Below are 15,360 nucleotides of genomic sequence, written 5' to 3'. Positions count from 1 at the left end.
CACGGACCCGCCGCCGGCGGACAGGCGGACACGCAGACACACGGACCCGCCGCGCCAAGGCCGCGCGCGCGCTCCCGCGCAGCACTTACCCGGCCGCCCCCGCGCGCGGCGCCCGCCGCCCCTCTCTCACGCCGGGCCCCGCAGAGCCCCGCGCTGCGGTGCCGGGCCCCTCACCCCGGGGGCCGTGCCGTGCCGTGCCCAGCCCAGCCCAGCCCAGCCCCGCCGCTTCTCTCCTCCTCTCGCCGCGCTCCCCGTCCGGCTCCGCCGCTCTCGCCGCTCCGCGCCCGCCGCCGCCCGCCCGCGGCTCTGCCCCCCCAGCCCCGCGCGGCCCCGCCTCTCCCCCCCCACAACACTGTAGTAAGTTCTCATTGGTCCGGGGCGGTGGGCGGGGCGCCAGCGCAGCCTCGCCATTGGCCGAGGGGAACCCGCGGCCGGCGGGGCGGGCGGGGGGAGCGGGCGCGCGCCCCCTCATGGTTCCCCCCTCCCTTCCCCTCACGTTTCCCTCCCGCGGGCGGCCCTGAGGGACCGCCCGGTCCCGCCTCGCTCAGCCCCGCCATAAACGCACCCCTGCGAGGGGAGGCTGAAATGATGCCGACAACACCCCCCCCCCGTAAACCGATGGTGGAGGGGGGGGGGGCGATGGTTTGGCGCCGCACGGCACCGGTAGGAACGGGGCAAGGAGGGGCCCTGCCCGCCGGTACCACTCCCCCTCCCTCCCTGACCTAGATTTTAAATACAGTTCGCTGTCTCCCAGAGAAAGTTGTAGCCCAGCTCTGCAGGGAGACCCGGGGGAGATGAACGAAGGGGGGCCGGGATGAAGGAGGTGGGAGGGATGAAGAAATCAGCGGGGGCGTTGGGGTGTTCTTTAGGCTATTACTGTATTCTTTAATCCTTTCTTTTTTTTTTTTTTAAGCATAAGGCCATTCAGGTACTGCCTCAGTCCGTGGATGGCGAGCCAAAAAAAAAAGCGATAATTGAAATGGGGAGCACTTGGTCAACAAGAAACCCCCCCAGGAGCCCGGCACAGCCCCGCCGAGGAGCCAGACCTGCCCCTGCCCTGCAATCCCGCACCTACGGCAAGGACTGGCTTTTCCCCACCCACAGCCAAATTATAATCGGTTATTTTTCTCAACCAGAGCTGTCCAGCTCTCCCTGCTACGTACATCGGAGCAAATCGCTGCCCGGCACCATCGGCGCTCCCGCGGGCTCCAGCAAGGCTGCTGCCAGCCTGCCCAGCTCGGGGGGCCAAACCCCCCTCAAACATTTGCACAATCCCAAAGGACGCTTGGCACCGAGGCATCTCTGTTTGTTTCCCGAAGAGAATTAAGCTCTCGGGCACATTATTCTGCTTGGATTAAGAGCAACTGCCCTGCCTCTTCATCAGCAGATAATACCCCGGGCTGATGCACACCCTGGTTGGGACAGCTCCATCCTCCTGCTGAGCCCTCACTGCTACTGACCTAGCAAGGACCACTCACACTGAGGGCACTTGTGCTAAACGGGAGCTAAAACCCCTCAATTTTCTGAAAAATTGACATGCTCCTTGCAGCTGTTTACCCCTTCTCCTTTATATGTCTAGGACACTCAACTCAAAAAGAATGGGGGCAGCTCCCCTTTGCCTCAGTGTTGAGACTGCTTGGAAAAAGCTCTTTAAATGAGAGGGAAGACAGGTATTTTCGCCTCAAATCTGGACTATCTGGTGGTTTCCTTGGACCCAGCTGAGCACATCTGATTAAAAGACACAAGCTGGGAAAGGTCTGGCGGCTGCAAGTTGCTGCTCCTACACTGGGGACAGGCAGTTCCCTTGAAACGTGCCCTGAAGCTGACTTCACTCCCCACAGCAATAAATTAACACGTTTTAATAGCCTGGGCTGTGCACAGGAGGAGCCTCAGATGTCTGGTGCTGACCCACCACAACTGCTGCTGCTCACCCAGGGCTGGGCTGAAAACAGATGAGAAACACGAGCCCAAAGGGCTTGGAGGAGAAAACCACCCAGCAAAGAAAACACAATTTTTGGATGGCAGCAACTTCTTGCAATTAAGAAAAAACAAGCAAACAAGCCCACATCACTTCATCATCAGCTGGTTGCAGATTAAGTGGAGGAGAGACCAGGGCAACAAAAACTTCGCATCAAAGCAGTGATTTAACACCACACAGCTCATCATCCACTGCACTGGGATCACCAGATGATCCCCAACTCCATCTGCCAGCAGCTGAGACCAGAGAGCAGCAGCATTCTGAGCCATTATTTCCCAGGTGAAGCATTTATCCCCAGGGAGCAGCACCAGTGCAAGCTGCAGACACGCTGTGCACGAGGGCAAAGGATGCTGCTGTCACCTCTCCAGGCCCCAAACAAATGGCTGAGAGCTCGAGTGGAAGGAGGAGCTTCAAAGCTAAAGAAAGAGAAACTAAAAACTTGGGCTATCAGGTATGAAAAGAGGAACTTGGTCTGTGCCATGAGAGAGCCTGGAAAATGCTCTGTTGGGGCAGAGGGATTTAAGCCAAAGCTCCTTTTGTAGGAAGCAGAAAATAAGGATAAAAAAGGGGAAAAAAAACCCCAAACCCACCATTATTGTGCACAGGGAAATACACTCATCACCACCACACTTCTGTAAGCCACTGACTTAGCTTCTAACCTTTTCCCTCCTACACAGCCCCAAACTGACCTCTGAAATCCCATAGGAAGTAATGGAAATGTCTTAAATTCTTCCCTATAAGAACAGTTTGCCCCGTGCCAAGCCTGGATTGCAAATATTTAAAGAACTCTCCCAGTTACAGCTGGTTTAAGTTGCTTTACAGGAGTCATTTAGAGACTGGGAATTATTTTAGTAAATCAGGATTTCGTGGTATTCAGCTGCTGGATATAGGAATAAGGAGAGGAATTACATTCATTCATTTTAGGCACGTGTTTGGGGTTGCTGAGGCAGAGGTTGGTCCTTGCAAGCTGAAAGGCCACTGGGAGCGCTCAGATCCTGAGGGATTCAGTCAGTGCAAGTCAACTGGGTCAGGGAGGACGATGCCAAACCCTGCCCTCTGCCTGGTTCATGTGCAGGCACTCACAAGCAGCTCAGCAGGACACACTGGAGCATCCTAAGAGCATCCAGACAGTAGATTAAATCCAGCTCAAGTAAGTTCTTCACAGAACAAATCCTTTGAAAGGTGATCCAGCGCTCTGCAGGCGCCACAGGATGCCCTACTGGTAGGATTTGTTGTGAAGCAGGGCTCCCAGTTTACACCAGTGCCAGGGAATGCCATGCCAGGGGCATTACTGGCACAACAACCAAAGGCACAGAGCTCTCCTCGCTCCTCCAGTGAGGAATTCCCAGTCTAAACAAAGCAATTGTGCATCACGGTGCTCCCTCCCCCAGAGCAAGCGGGATTTAAGGTGAAGAGGAATACTCAGGATTATGCCAAATTCTAGGAAAACAGAGGAATTAAGCTGCTCAGCCGAACCCTTTATCCACTCCTGCTCCCCAGGAGCTGGCTGGGGCTGTGTGATGCACACGTATGTGAACACACAACAGGCACACTCCGTTCCTGTGCCACGTTCACGCACTGCACACGAGTGACAGTCCCCAGCGCAGCAGCAGCCATTTCACGAGAGCAAACCAGGTGGGAGGAGAGCAGGTGGCTCAGTTTTGCCAGCTCCTGGCCCTCTGCCCCTGGCTCCTCTTCCCAGTTTTGCTGTCACCGTCAGCAGTGCTGATCTGGCCGGGAGCAGAAGGCCAGGATGAGGAGGAAAGGAAACTGCCATTGGACTTCTCAAGCTTTGTGTCCCTGTAACACAGTGATCTAGAACTAAGATATTCCAGGTAAATGATTCACCCAGAAGGAAGGGATGCCTCAGCTAATGCTGCATTTCTCGTGTGTCCACCCCTCTCTCCAGCACAGAATTCACTCCTGAAAACACCTCTGAACTGCAAACTCATGGAGTTTTCACAAAGGACTAGAACACTCTGCACTGCTTTGCTACAACATGTGTTTGCACAGTGAAGGCAACCTGGAACATCCCCACTCACCTGGCTCTGTATCAACTATTAACCAAAGATTAAATCTAGTCCAGCCCCATACAACACTCTCCAAAACCAACAATCGATTCGTTGTTGAGGAGTTATTAAAGAGCCAAGCAGCCCCCTCTGTAGTTAAAGAGAATGAGTGATTTGGGCATTGGAATCACACTTGGCATCAGGGCAGTCTGCCTCAAGTTTTGCTAAATCCAAGCTGCCTTTTCCATCCATTTCAGTGTGGTTTTCTACTGGAGAGTTTTCCTTTGTTGGCTGTAATTTGTGTCCTTTGAAGGCCACTGATGCTAAACTAAACCTCTGCATCCTCCCCTGCAGGCAGAAGAATCCATTTTTTGGGCCATTAGGTCTTTTTGGTACTGGGCTGGCTCATGGGGATCCCTTCTGGGGAGATGGGGAAAGCAGAGGGTGTGGCAGGGAACTAAGTCTGCACACCCAGGAATTCCCATCCCACCCGGAATCTGGTAAGTGGATGCAAAAAGCTCCCACCGTGGGTTTCACCAGTTTGTGTGAAGTTGATGTTCACTTGAGTCAGTGTCTTGCAGCACAGCAGACACAGAGCTCCAAGGAGAAAGAGGAATAAAGCAGATGAAGAGGAGCTTCAGCTCTCTGCAGGCTGTGTGCCAGTGCAGGGAAGAACAGCTCCCTGGAAAGTCAGCTTTGTTCCAGGGCTTAGAGTCAGCGTGTAAAGCACATTTCTGCCAAGATGCACCACTGTAGATTAGAGGGGGAGGTCAGCTGCAGCCTGCAGGAGCCAGTGTTCACATGGAGAATATTTCTGCACTGACAGAGAAATACTTTTCCTCTCAAGTGTGGGTAGGAAGTGTCAAACGTACAAGTGGCTGCACCTAACGGATCAAGAAAGTGCTTAAAAAATCCTGGAGAATAAATGACAGGTGATGCTGTGAATGCAGGTAGTGCAGGCTCAGGGAAAGGCAGAATCAGTGTGGCACAAGCCTGAGCTCCAGAAACAACCCCAGGAATGGTCTGAACCATGGAAAGAGCCACTGCAGAAGCCACAGCCTGTCCCACAGCACACTGACCTCCACCACCTTGAGAGCTCACCCTGCTTCCATTAACTCACTAGGATTTCATCCCCTGCTGTCTCAGTGAAAAGATGACACAACTAAAACCAGAGGAGAGGGCTTGACTGCCTCCCCCTCATTAAGGAATTCCAGGAGATGCTGTGGGAACTCCCTGTGTTTGGGCAGTGGGAGGAAGTTGAAGCCCTTGCACCAGCTTCCTAAACCAAGCAGGACCAGGCGGGCTGGCCAGAGAGGCAGCTGTCCCTTCGGCGGGGGACAAGCTCAGCTATGCAGCCTTTGTTGAAACGAACCCAAAAATAACAGTGAGTGCCACCTAGGGACCAGCACTCGGCAGGGAGGCAGCTGAGCCACACCACAGACAGACCATGTCGAGGCACATTTCAAACTGCAGCCAGGAGAGGCTCTGGACTCCTGAAATAACACCAGGTGGGTCAGTTTTGAACAGCAGCTTCTCCCCAGAAAGGCACCAGTTCAGTGAAGGAGATTTGACTCCATATTGTTGTGCTGTTGTACGGGCACAGTGCATCCCTTGGCTTCAAAGCTCTTTGGTTTAGGGAAGGGCATTTTCTAGATCAGGGTTTATTTAGGACCAGTGTGTACCTAGCAGTAAGTCAGAAGTAGATACTTGGCAGAGAGCCCTTGGGTTTGCACTAACACATCCCATGTAATCCAAATTCACCCAAGCCATGGACCCAGCATTAGTCAACAGACAGCAGTTTGTTACTGAGGGCTAGACCTGCACATCAACAAGGGACACCTGGCAGGACCTAACACTTATTTAATTAAAACTTGACCCATGGAGAACAAATACAACTTTAAAGCAGAGCTCCCTTGTTTCTTCCACAAATATGAGCTGAAGCTCTGAATCACCTTCTTCAGCTCTGCCTCCCCTGCCTGACCCCTCTTTGGACCTTGCAGGGTTTGTCTTGAGCTACTCAACTGGATCAGACTTGTCACCCCAAGTCCTGCCTAGGGATGATCCCAAAATCTTATAGGCACAGCCCAGAGTCTGTGCCAGTCTGCCCAGAGGCATTTCTGCAGGTGCACAGTGATTAACTGGTGCACATTTCCATATCACAAATTTTAAAAAAAAAAAAAAAAAAAACAAAAAGAAAAAGACCTCAGCTTGCTTGAAATGCAGCATATTAACCTTTGAAACTGGCAGTCATGGATACCAGCTTCAAAAAGATTAATATCAATAGGACAAAATCCCAGAGGATAGCATCCCATTGCTGCTGGTTTTTCTGGAGCAAAAAATAAGGCATTTTTAGCTTTATTTATTTCTTTATCTTTCTATCCTATTCTATAAAGAAATCCCGAAGTGGTTCATATTTACAGACAGAATCCAAGTACTGGAGGAGGGCAAGGGGAATGAGAAGTTGCCAAGGAGAGCTGTGGGTATGGATGGAGCAATGGGAAGGCAAGGGCAGGAGTCCTGCTGCCGTTGTCACAGTTAATTGCCAAGGCTCTGAAAAAGGTTTGTTACCGAAATAAATAATAACTCTGTTAGTTTAGGGGGTTCTGCAGGTCCACTGAGGCTGCACAACAGTAAATCCTTGGAGCAGGAGATGCAGCAGCAGCTTGGAGATGCTGATCTTATACCCTGCACTCGGCGCAGACCGCGTCAGAAAAAAGCTAATAATCATTAAGCTGCCATCTTTTATTTCTAATTATTTGTCTCCACAGCAGGGTTTCTCCAACCATCAAGCAAAAGGGAAGCAAGTCTCAAAGGAGTAACTGTTTTGAAGCGGGCTCGCAGCTGCCACGGCATGAATGGCTCTCCAAGAACAGTAGCAACCGCTCCACAGTGCCCACGGAGCTGGGAGGGAAAGCATCTCTGTTTGGGCTGGTTTTCAATGTCGGTTTTTAGGTCAACTAAAACAGCCTTTCTTATGCAATAGAAAGCTCACTTGCTTTGGGGTTTTTGCTGTCATTTAATTAGATGGTAATTCCGAGGGCAGCACTGCTGTTCTGAACCCCACAATGAGAACTGTTTCACTGCCTTACAAAGCAACAAAGTGAAAACACTGAGCTAAGCCGGCCCTAGAACTTGACACCGCATTGGGAGTCTGATGGTCTCTTCTGAGGGGGTGGGACAAGTGAAAGGGACACCCTGCTGCCACATTTCTATAGACTCATTTAGGTTGGAAAAGCCCTCCAAGATCATGGAGTCCAACCATTGCCCCAGCACTGCCAAGGCCACCACGAACCCATGTCCCCAAGTGCCACATCCACAGGGCTTTTAAATCCCTCCAGGGATGGGGACTCCACCACTGCCCTGGGCAGCTGTGCCAGGGCTGGACATCCCTTTCCATGAAAAATTTTCCCAGTGTCCAACTTGAACCTCCCCTGGCACAACTTGAGGCCGTTTCCACTTGTCCCATCCCTTCTTCCCTGGGAGCAGAGCCCGACCCCACCCCCTGGCTCCCCCCTCCTGTCAGGGAGTTGCAGAGCCAGAAGGTCCCCCCTGAGCCTCCTTTCCTCCAGGCTGAGCCCCCCCAGCTCCCTCAGCTGCTCCTGCTGCTCCAGCCCCTTCCTCAGCTCTGTTCCCTTCCCTGGACACGCTCCAGCCCCTCAATGTTTTCCTTCTCATGAAGGCCCAGAACTGACCCCAGGTTTCATGGTTTGGCCTCAGCAGTGCCCAGCACAGGGGGACAGTCACTGCTCTGGTCCTGTGGCCACACCATGGCTGGTACAAGCCAGGTGCCCTTGGCCTCCTTGGCCACCTGGGCTCATGTTCAGCTGCTGCTGACCATCGGGAGAGGTCAAAGTAGAAAATCTCACTGAGAGGTTGCAAAAGCAGGAGATCTCATTTGTTCTTTCTCCTTGAGTTACATGTAAACAAGAATTAAGGGGAGACCCAAGTTCACAACACAACAAGCTGCTCAAGGGCTGCATGAAGCAATGCCATTCTCCAGGTGACACAGGAGTTATAGGATAGAAAGAAACAACTTCATGTACAGGTGAACTTTATGATCATAACACGTGTCTCCCAGTCACCAGTGCCAACGTATGGAAACACATATCCCAGCCACAGCCCATGAATGGACACACTGCACTTACCACCACAGACAGGCTTGGATTTCTTGACAGGCTTTAAATAATGGCAACATGTGTGAACCTCAGCTTGAAGGTCAAGAGCAAAACCCCCAACAGAGGCTCTTCCTGCATCTTCAGCATTTTCCTTCGCGGTTGCTGCCCTGCAGCTACTCACAGCTTCCCTTGGGGGAAGCTGCTGGTGTGGTACTTTCAGGACTGATGCCCAACACTTATCAGGTCAGGAGGAGAGATTCTGTTACTACAGCTCCTGTGCATTTTATGTTTACCTATGAGATAAGCCAGGCTTAAAGATGGAGAAGCAATCTGAGCCTGCTGTTTTTGCTGCTGGGTGAAGGTCAGGACTGTCCCTGAGCCAGTGAAACTGTACCACACCACCTTGATCTTTGTCATCACTAACATGGTACCACTTGGCTTTCTGGTTCTCTGACCAAGACTCACACCAGGCCTTCAGCAAGCAGCAAATCTCATCTCATAGCAGGGTCAAAACCCCCAAAGCCTGTAACAAGGAGGACCACTGAAATGCAGCTCTCTGCCCTCTGTGTGGCACGTGGAAGACAACAAAAGTCACAGTGAGACTGCTCTGGGGAGAGCAAACCAGGGATTGTCCAGGTTATTAGTGTTCCCCAAGGAAGAAATTCACCCGTGACCAGAGACTTGTCACACAGCCATAACCAGATGGGCCACTGTCCTGGGGGTCTGCTCAGGCATCGAGGATGAAAATCTGCTCCAGACCACGCTGGCACAGCTACAGCCACTGTGCTGGTACAGGTTTGCCTCTCACTGACCCACCCTGACTCTCACACAAGTACAGATGACTGCTGGGTGTTTGATGGGGTTGGGGCTCAGCACCTCTGATCAAGGCAGGTCCTCTAGTTAATTAACAATCCTGCTTTTAGAGATGTGGCAGCAAAGAGCAGCTCATTCAGATCAGGAGGCAGCAGCACAGCTCCCAAACACAGTCCTGCACTCAGTTCTGGGTAGGAACAACAGGTTTGTGCTTGGTTTTGATTCATCTCTCCTGCCCCCCCCGTGAGGCATCGTATAATGATGTTGAGTTTAAGAATAAAGCAATCTGCTCCCAGCAGCTTCCTCTGCTTTCCCTTCAAGTCTTTCATCAGTGACCAGCAGCACATGGAATGCTCAGGCACGGAGCAGAGCTGCTCTAAATATGCTCAGTCCTTTCCATTACTAGGAGAGGAGAGGATGTTACTGGGGAGGGAAGGTGGTGTACAGCAGGGCACTCTGAATTTTAGAAAAAGAAAGAAAGTAAATTTGAAACTTCTGAAGTTTCCAGAGATCACAACCTCGATGCAAAGGCACCAGTGAATCCAGAGAAACAGCTTCACCAAGCAGATGCCCCTTCCTTCCCTCCACCCCGAGCACACACACCTTATCCTGAGAGGCTTTAACACACAAAGTGCACCTCACAGGTTCAGAGCAGACACCAAACCCCTGCAGGGAAGCCACCAAAATCCACCCTATCAGGGCAATTTTTCCCCCATGCAAAGCAGGATTTCCTTGAACACAAACTGAAAACATCAGTGCCTGATGCACTTCTCCAAACTCGACATGCATTTCCCCTCCTCTCCTGCCAGAAGGGCCTCAGGCTCCTCTCCCTGCCCTGCAAAGCCCCAAATATCTGCAGGATTGCAAAGGGGAAGGTGGCCCAGTGCCCTCAGAGAGCCCCTTACACAACCACAGCACTGACCTGCCACCAACAGCTGCCAGGGGAGGAACAGGGGCCATTGCCTTCCACTCCTAAAAACATTTTCACTTCCATTTGCTCACTTGCTGGCACTTAGTGAGCTTTTATCCCCAGGTCAGTGCTCCACAGCCCAGGCTGGCAATAAAAACTCCCACTGGGGGCTTCTTCATATTATAAACCACAACAATTTCCAGGCCAAGGAAGTGCTTTTCAATATCCAAAATCTTCACACACACACAAACACACAAACACACACAATAAATCCTGCTGTTTGATAACAACCAACACTCCAGAGTTTAAGACAGAATAAACGGGTCAGTTCATTACTTAAGTCCAAGCAACTTAAAATTCAGGCATTTCCATCTGACAAAGCAGGTACTTACCCAGAGATGAGACAGCCGGGCCAACCACGCAGGCGAGGCACCAAAATCCATCACGGGGCAGCAGATAGAAGAGAATGGAGAAGAGACACTGGTTAATAAGCAGTTTCAACCAAACACGAAAAAACCCCCCTCACCCACCAGGAGAAACCCCTGGCGCCACAAAGTCAAGTGCTCACACTTGTATCCACGTGAGCCCGGCAACAACCCAGCGAACTTCAGTGTCTGACTCTCCCCAGGACTGAAGGTGGAACCGGACGTTCACGTTCAGCCACTTCTTAAGAATAAGTAAACACCAAGTGGGGAAGGAAAAAAAAAAAAAAGCCCAAAAAACATCAGCCCGGCATTACCTAACGCTGATAATACGGCGGGTGGTGACGCAGGCGCCCGTGCCTGCCAGCCTGCAGTGAGTACGGACTCCGGGGAGTACGGACTCCACTGAGTAGAGCCCCCCGTGCCGGGGCACTGCCGAGGGCCGGGCAGAGCCGGGCTGGAGGAGCAGCGAGCTCCGTGAGGGCTCCGCACTGGCCCTGAGCACTTCTGCGCCCGTCCCGTCCTCTGGCCTTACATAAGTTCTCGTGCAAACTTGTGGAGGGATGGGCACAGCCCAGCGCCGCCGGCCCCGGCTGCACAGGGCTGCCTGAGCCCTCTAGTGGGGCTTCAAAAACTCCGCGAAACACCCAGAGACTTAATTTAATTAACACTCTGCCAGAGGCCTCTAAACCCTAATCCTCTCAACAAAAGGATCATTAACTAAATGAAGAGATTCAAGAGAGCAGCGGTGCTCCCAGCCGAGGCAGGGCCGGCTCTGTGCTCTGGTGGGCACACGCCGGGGCCAGAAATCCAGCGGGATCCTCAGCCCACACCACAGCCCCACCGAGGGTCCAGGGACCTGCTTGACATGTGGCATGATGCTGGAGTCCTCAAGAATCCCCCTGCCACAGCAGAGAATCACAGAATCATGGAATGGTTTGGGTTGGAAAGGACCTTAAAGCCCATCTCTTGCCCACCCCCTGCCATGGGCAGGGACACCTTCCACTAGCCCAGGTTGCTCCAACCTGGCCTTGGACACTTCCAGGGATCCAGGGGCAGCCACAGCTTCTCTGGGCAACCTGTGCCAGGGCCTCCCCACCCTCACAGGGAAGAATTTCTTCCTAATACCCAATCAAACCTAGACCAGGTGGAGAGATGGGCACAAGCCCACACCCATCCTTTGGGATGCACCACAACGCCAACAGTCCCGGTGCCATCACCTCCATCAAGACTGAACCCCCAAACTGCTGAACAGGGATTGTAGCTGGAGCACCAGTTGTTTTTCAAGTGTTATTATCCACTGATGCCAAGAGGGTGCAAGCAAAGAGCAGCTCTCCTTTCCAGAGGCAGCCTCAGTCCCTCAGCCAAAGTTGGGAGAACATCACCTCACCCAGCCCAGCCAGCACAAACAGCAGGAAGGGTTCTCCTCACCAAGGAGCCAGGGTGTGTATTGGCAGAGGAATTTACATCTTGGCAGGGTGAAGTCAAGGAAAATCCTTTACAGCCAAGGGTTCCCAGCCCACACATCTCACCCCAATGGGACAGGGATGGAGATCCTGCCTTTTGCAGGTGGCTCTCTTGGAAAGTCACCTCTAACTCTGGAGCCATGCAGAGGATCCAGAGCAGCTGCGAGGAGCACATCCATGAGACTGCTCATCAGTGTGGTGAACAGGAGCAGAAGAGCTTAATTACAGGGCAGGGATCGTTCCCTCTGGGTTTGGATGCCAGCAGGAGCCTCGGCGGGGCCGCGCTGCCCCACGGGACAGGCGCTCCTCGACAGCACCCGCAGCCAGTGCCACCTCTGCCCGTGGCACATGCAGAGCCCGTGGCCAGCAGGATCCCAGCTGGGGCTCTGGAGGGGCTGCAGAGCCTCAGGCTCCAAATGTGAGAACCCAAAATGAGGAAGAATTTGGGTGTTGCTTGTGAAAACCTTATCTGCCAGCAACGTCTCTACACAGGGGATGCTACTGCAGCCCACCCAGAGGTACTGGTCCCCCAATTTCAGTACTGTGTGTGAGCACCCCAGTCTCAGCAGCAGCTTCTGGAGGTCAAATTGAGCAGTTCACCAGGGCAGAGGCAGCAGTGGCTGCTGGTGGGGCAGAGCCACAGCCCAGAAGCTGCCACAACCTGGGCAGGGCTTTGGGGTGACCAGGAGGTACTTTAGCCCAGACCAACACTGCCTTCCTCGGGACCTCAGCCCTGCAGGGTGCCAGCCAAGCTGGTCACAGCCCCTCCATGCTTGGGATTGGATGGTAGAAAGCATTTGCAGAGGTTTCCAATTTTGGCAAGTGCCTTTGCCCCCATCTCCTCCCTGCAGATCCTTGGGATGTGCCTCTGGGATAGAGCTGACACACTGTGGCCGAGGCCTCCTTGCCCAAAGATGCAGGAATGACTCTTCCCACAGCTAATGAGGTCATCCTGCTCTGACCCGGGGCAGTTTTTGGCACACACAGAGTAAGCAGCATTCTCCTTGTTCACCTCCTGGGATAAATCCCAAGAGCTCCCATCTCCCCAGCCCAGGCAAGAACACAGATGGTCACGGAGATTAAAACATGCAGAGAATTAACCACCCCGAGCAAATGAGCTTCCTCACCCAGCCCAGCACTGCCAGGTGGTTCCAGGTCCAGTGCTTGGATCTGATCATCACGCTTTGCTGAGCTCCCATAACAGCCTCAGATGGAGCAGGGCAGGGGCCAGGGAGCCGAGCAGGACGAAGGCAGTTTGTAGGGAAAGCAGGATGCAAACTGCCAGAGACCACATTCTCCTCCTGCCGCAGCACGAGGAAAAGCAGCAGCACCGGGAACGAGGCTGGCCAGTGGCAGGGATCGATTCTGCTCTCGGATATCCTGTGTATTCCCACTGAAAGGCAGCTGAGATGGAGCAAACAGCGCTGTCACCCCGATGAGAGCCATCTGCCACCCCAGACACTGCTCACAGGGCACCAGGCACCCGGGGGCTGCCAGCAGGGAGCGAGGAAAACCCACGCCAGCCCCCGCTGCCTTTCCTAGAAGGATGAAGTCTTGGCACCCGGCTGAGGTACAGGATCCACCTGGATGGACCGGAAAGGGGCCACGTGACCATCCCAGGAAAGGCAGGGATTCTCCAGGCTGCCTCCAGGGAGGAGCTTCACCCCAAACCCACCAGCAATATTAAGTCTTATTTTACTTTTACTCAAAACCATGGAATAAAATTCCAACAGGAGTGGATGTCTTGCTCAGCCACCTCCCAGCTGCCAGTGGGGATCCTTAGGGCCGGGTTTCAGGCCGTGCCACGATGCAGATGACCCCATTTGCTATTAAAAGCCTGCACTGTGCACCCGAGGAAATCCCCGAGCAGCGCTGACCCCATCTGCCAGCCCCCGGATTGGCCGGGGCCCATCCCGGCCATACGGCAGAGATTCACCTCCACGTCAGCCACGGCACCTCCAGCACAACAGCAACAACACACGCACAAAGTCACGTTACAGCTCAACGTGGCCCTGGGCCGGGCCAACATCTGCCCTCCCTCCTCATCACTCGAGTTCACCCCGGGGCAAGGAGGTGACTCGGTGCTGCCCTGTCTGACACACGCCCTCAGCGCAGAGAAAGAGCTCCCCCCCCGGGTCTGAAGTGCCCATCTTGCCCCATCTCCAAGGGGTTTGGGAGAGTGGATATAGAAATACAAGCACTTAAAGGCTGGTGGTGTCTGGCAAGCACCTAAACCACCGTGGCACTCGGAGGGATCAGCTCACAGATGCAGCCTGGAACACACCCGCTGCCCTAATGCCCTGGTGATGCTTGGAGGCATCAGCCCACCCCAGCTCCCCACACCGGGTTCTCCAGGCTGTAAACCAGCTCAGAGCTTCCCCACCACTGCCTCGTCTGCAACACTTACAGCACTGCTGTAGTGCCACTGCAGTCAGCTCTGAAGGCTCCCAGCACACGTCAAGCCTCACACCCCCTCCTTAAATCCCCCTCAGGTCAACTGTGGCCAGGTGTAATTACCTACATGAAAGGCACTTGAAGCTGCTAATTTAGCCATCCAATAAGAGGATGTATTTGTGCCATCAGGTTGAGGTTGTTCCTCCTCTTCTGCTGCTTACCAGGGTGCCAAAACCTGCCTCACATTAAGTGGACCAGCAAGAACTTCACCTCATCCCTTGCTACCAAACCTGGCTTTCCCAGGAATGGCAGAAATAGGAGCAGAGAACAAGAACAGGCAGGAATAGGAGCAGAGAACATTTTAACAGGGTTTGTTCATTTAACTGAATTAATGGCTTTATTTGTGTTGGTAAAGGGCTTTGGGGTGAGCCAATGGAGGAGCAAGGGCAGGCCCTACACCCTAAAACACTTCCCAAGGGCCAGAAAATACACTGCTGTTGAGCCCATGGCCATCCACAGGCCAGGATGGGGATGGAGTGGCTCCCACAGCCTCAGTGTCCTCCTGGGGGGATCCCAGCTGCCCCAAATCACCAGGTGTGGGAAGTGACCTCCAGCCTGGGAGACACGGCACAGCAAGGTGCCCCGAGCTCCCTTCCAGCCTCTTCTCCTAAAATCTACCAAAGAGCAGCAGCTTTGGAGCCTTCCCAGAGCCACAGGGTCCGACTCGAGGGGGCTCAGACAGCACAAAGCTGTTCTGACCCTGCACTTCTGCCCCAGCACAGACCCTCAGTGCAGAAGCCCAGATGGTGCCTGTGTGAGCCCTGCCCACGGCGCCCCGTCCTCCTCTGGTAGTCCAGGATTTCCTCGGGGGGCATCAGGAGAGGACTAGACACAAACCATACTAATTGGATAGTCCTGCAGCCCTACAAAGCTGCCAGCAGCTGCTCAGAACCTCTTGTGAACCACAAAAAATAGTTTCATCTAAGGAGCAGGCGTGGATTAAACGCCACAAACGCCCTTTTCTTCCCCCTGTGCAAAGTGCATTTTTCCCCCACACCGCGGTCCCACAACAAAACCCAGCCCGGCAGATCAAACCAGGAAATTTAGCAAACTTTGAGCACGAACAATAGCAGGAGGATTTTCCAGACCTTCAAGCTTGTTTGGCAAGTCCCAGATTATGTAAAGCGCCGCTCTGCCATTGTCGGGGAAGCCGTGCCCGCTGCCGGAGCCAGCTGGCACCTCGCTGCCCGCCC

General features: G+C 53.5%; 1 protein-coding gene and 1 long non-coding RNA gene across 16 annotated transcripts in view; one reads left to right on the top strand and one right to left on the bottom strand.

Annotated features, from left to right (window-relative positions):
* EPB41 (erythrocyte membrane protein band 4.1) overlaps positions 1-10,299 on the bottom strand; it is an 85,949-nt gene extending 75,650 nt beyond the window's left edge. For 3 of the 15 annotated variants that reach the window (XM_027661350.1, XM_027661358.1, XM_027661353.1), the window contains exon 1: positions 10,218-10,286. The gene's annotated coding sequence lies outside the window, so the exon portion shown is untranslated. Of the gene's footprint in view, positions 1-89; positions 171-10,217 lie in introns of those variants that run through there. The other 12 variants (XM_027661351.1, XM_027661355.1, XM_027661357.1 and 9 more) reach the window with 8 other exon arrangements.
* Positions 450-7,273, top strand: LOC113955634. Its single transcript, XR_003530608.1, has 3 exons — positions 450-610; positions 914-5,495; positions 6,756-7,273. It is a non-coding gene; the product is annotated as an uncharacterized LOC113955634 (long non-coding RNA).
* Positions 10,300-15,360: the final 5,061 nt, after the last annotated feature.

The sequence above is a fragment of the Corapipo altera genome, unplaced genomic scaffold (genome assembly GCF_003945725.1).
Source record: "Corapipo altera isolate COAL_440 unplaced genomic scaffold, ASM394572v1 201, whole genome shotgun sequence".
NCBI lineage: Eukaryota > Metazoa > Chordata > Aves > Passeriformes > Pipridae > Corapipo > Corapipo altera.
This window is presented reverse-complemented; position numbering and strand designations above follow the sequence as displayed.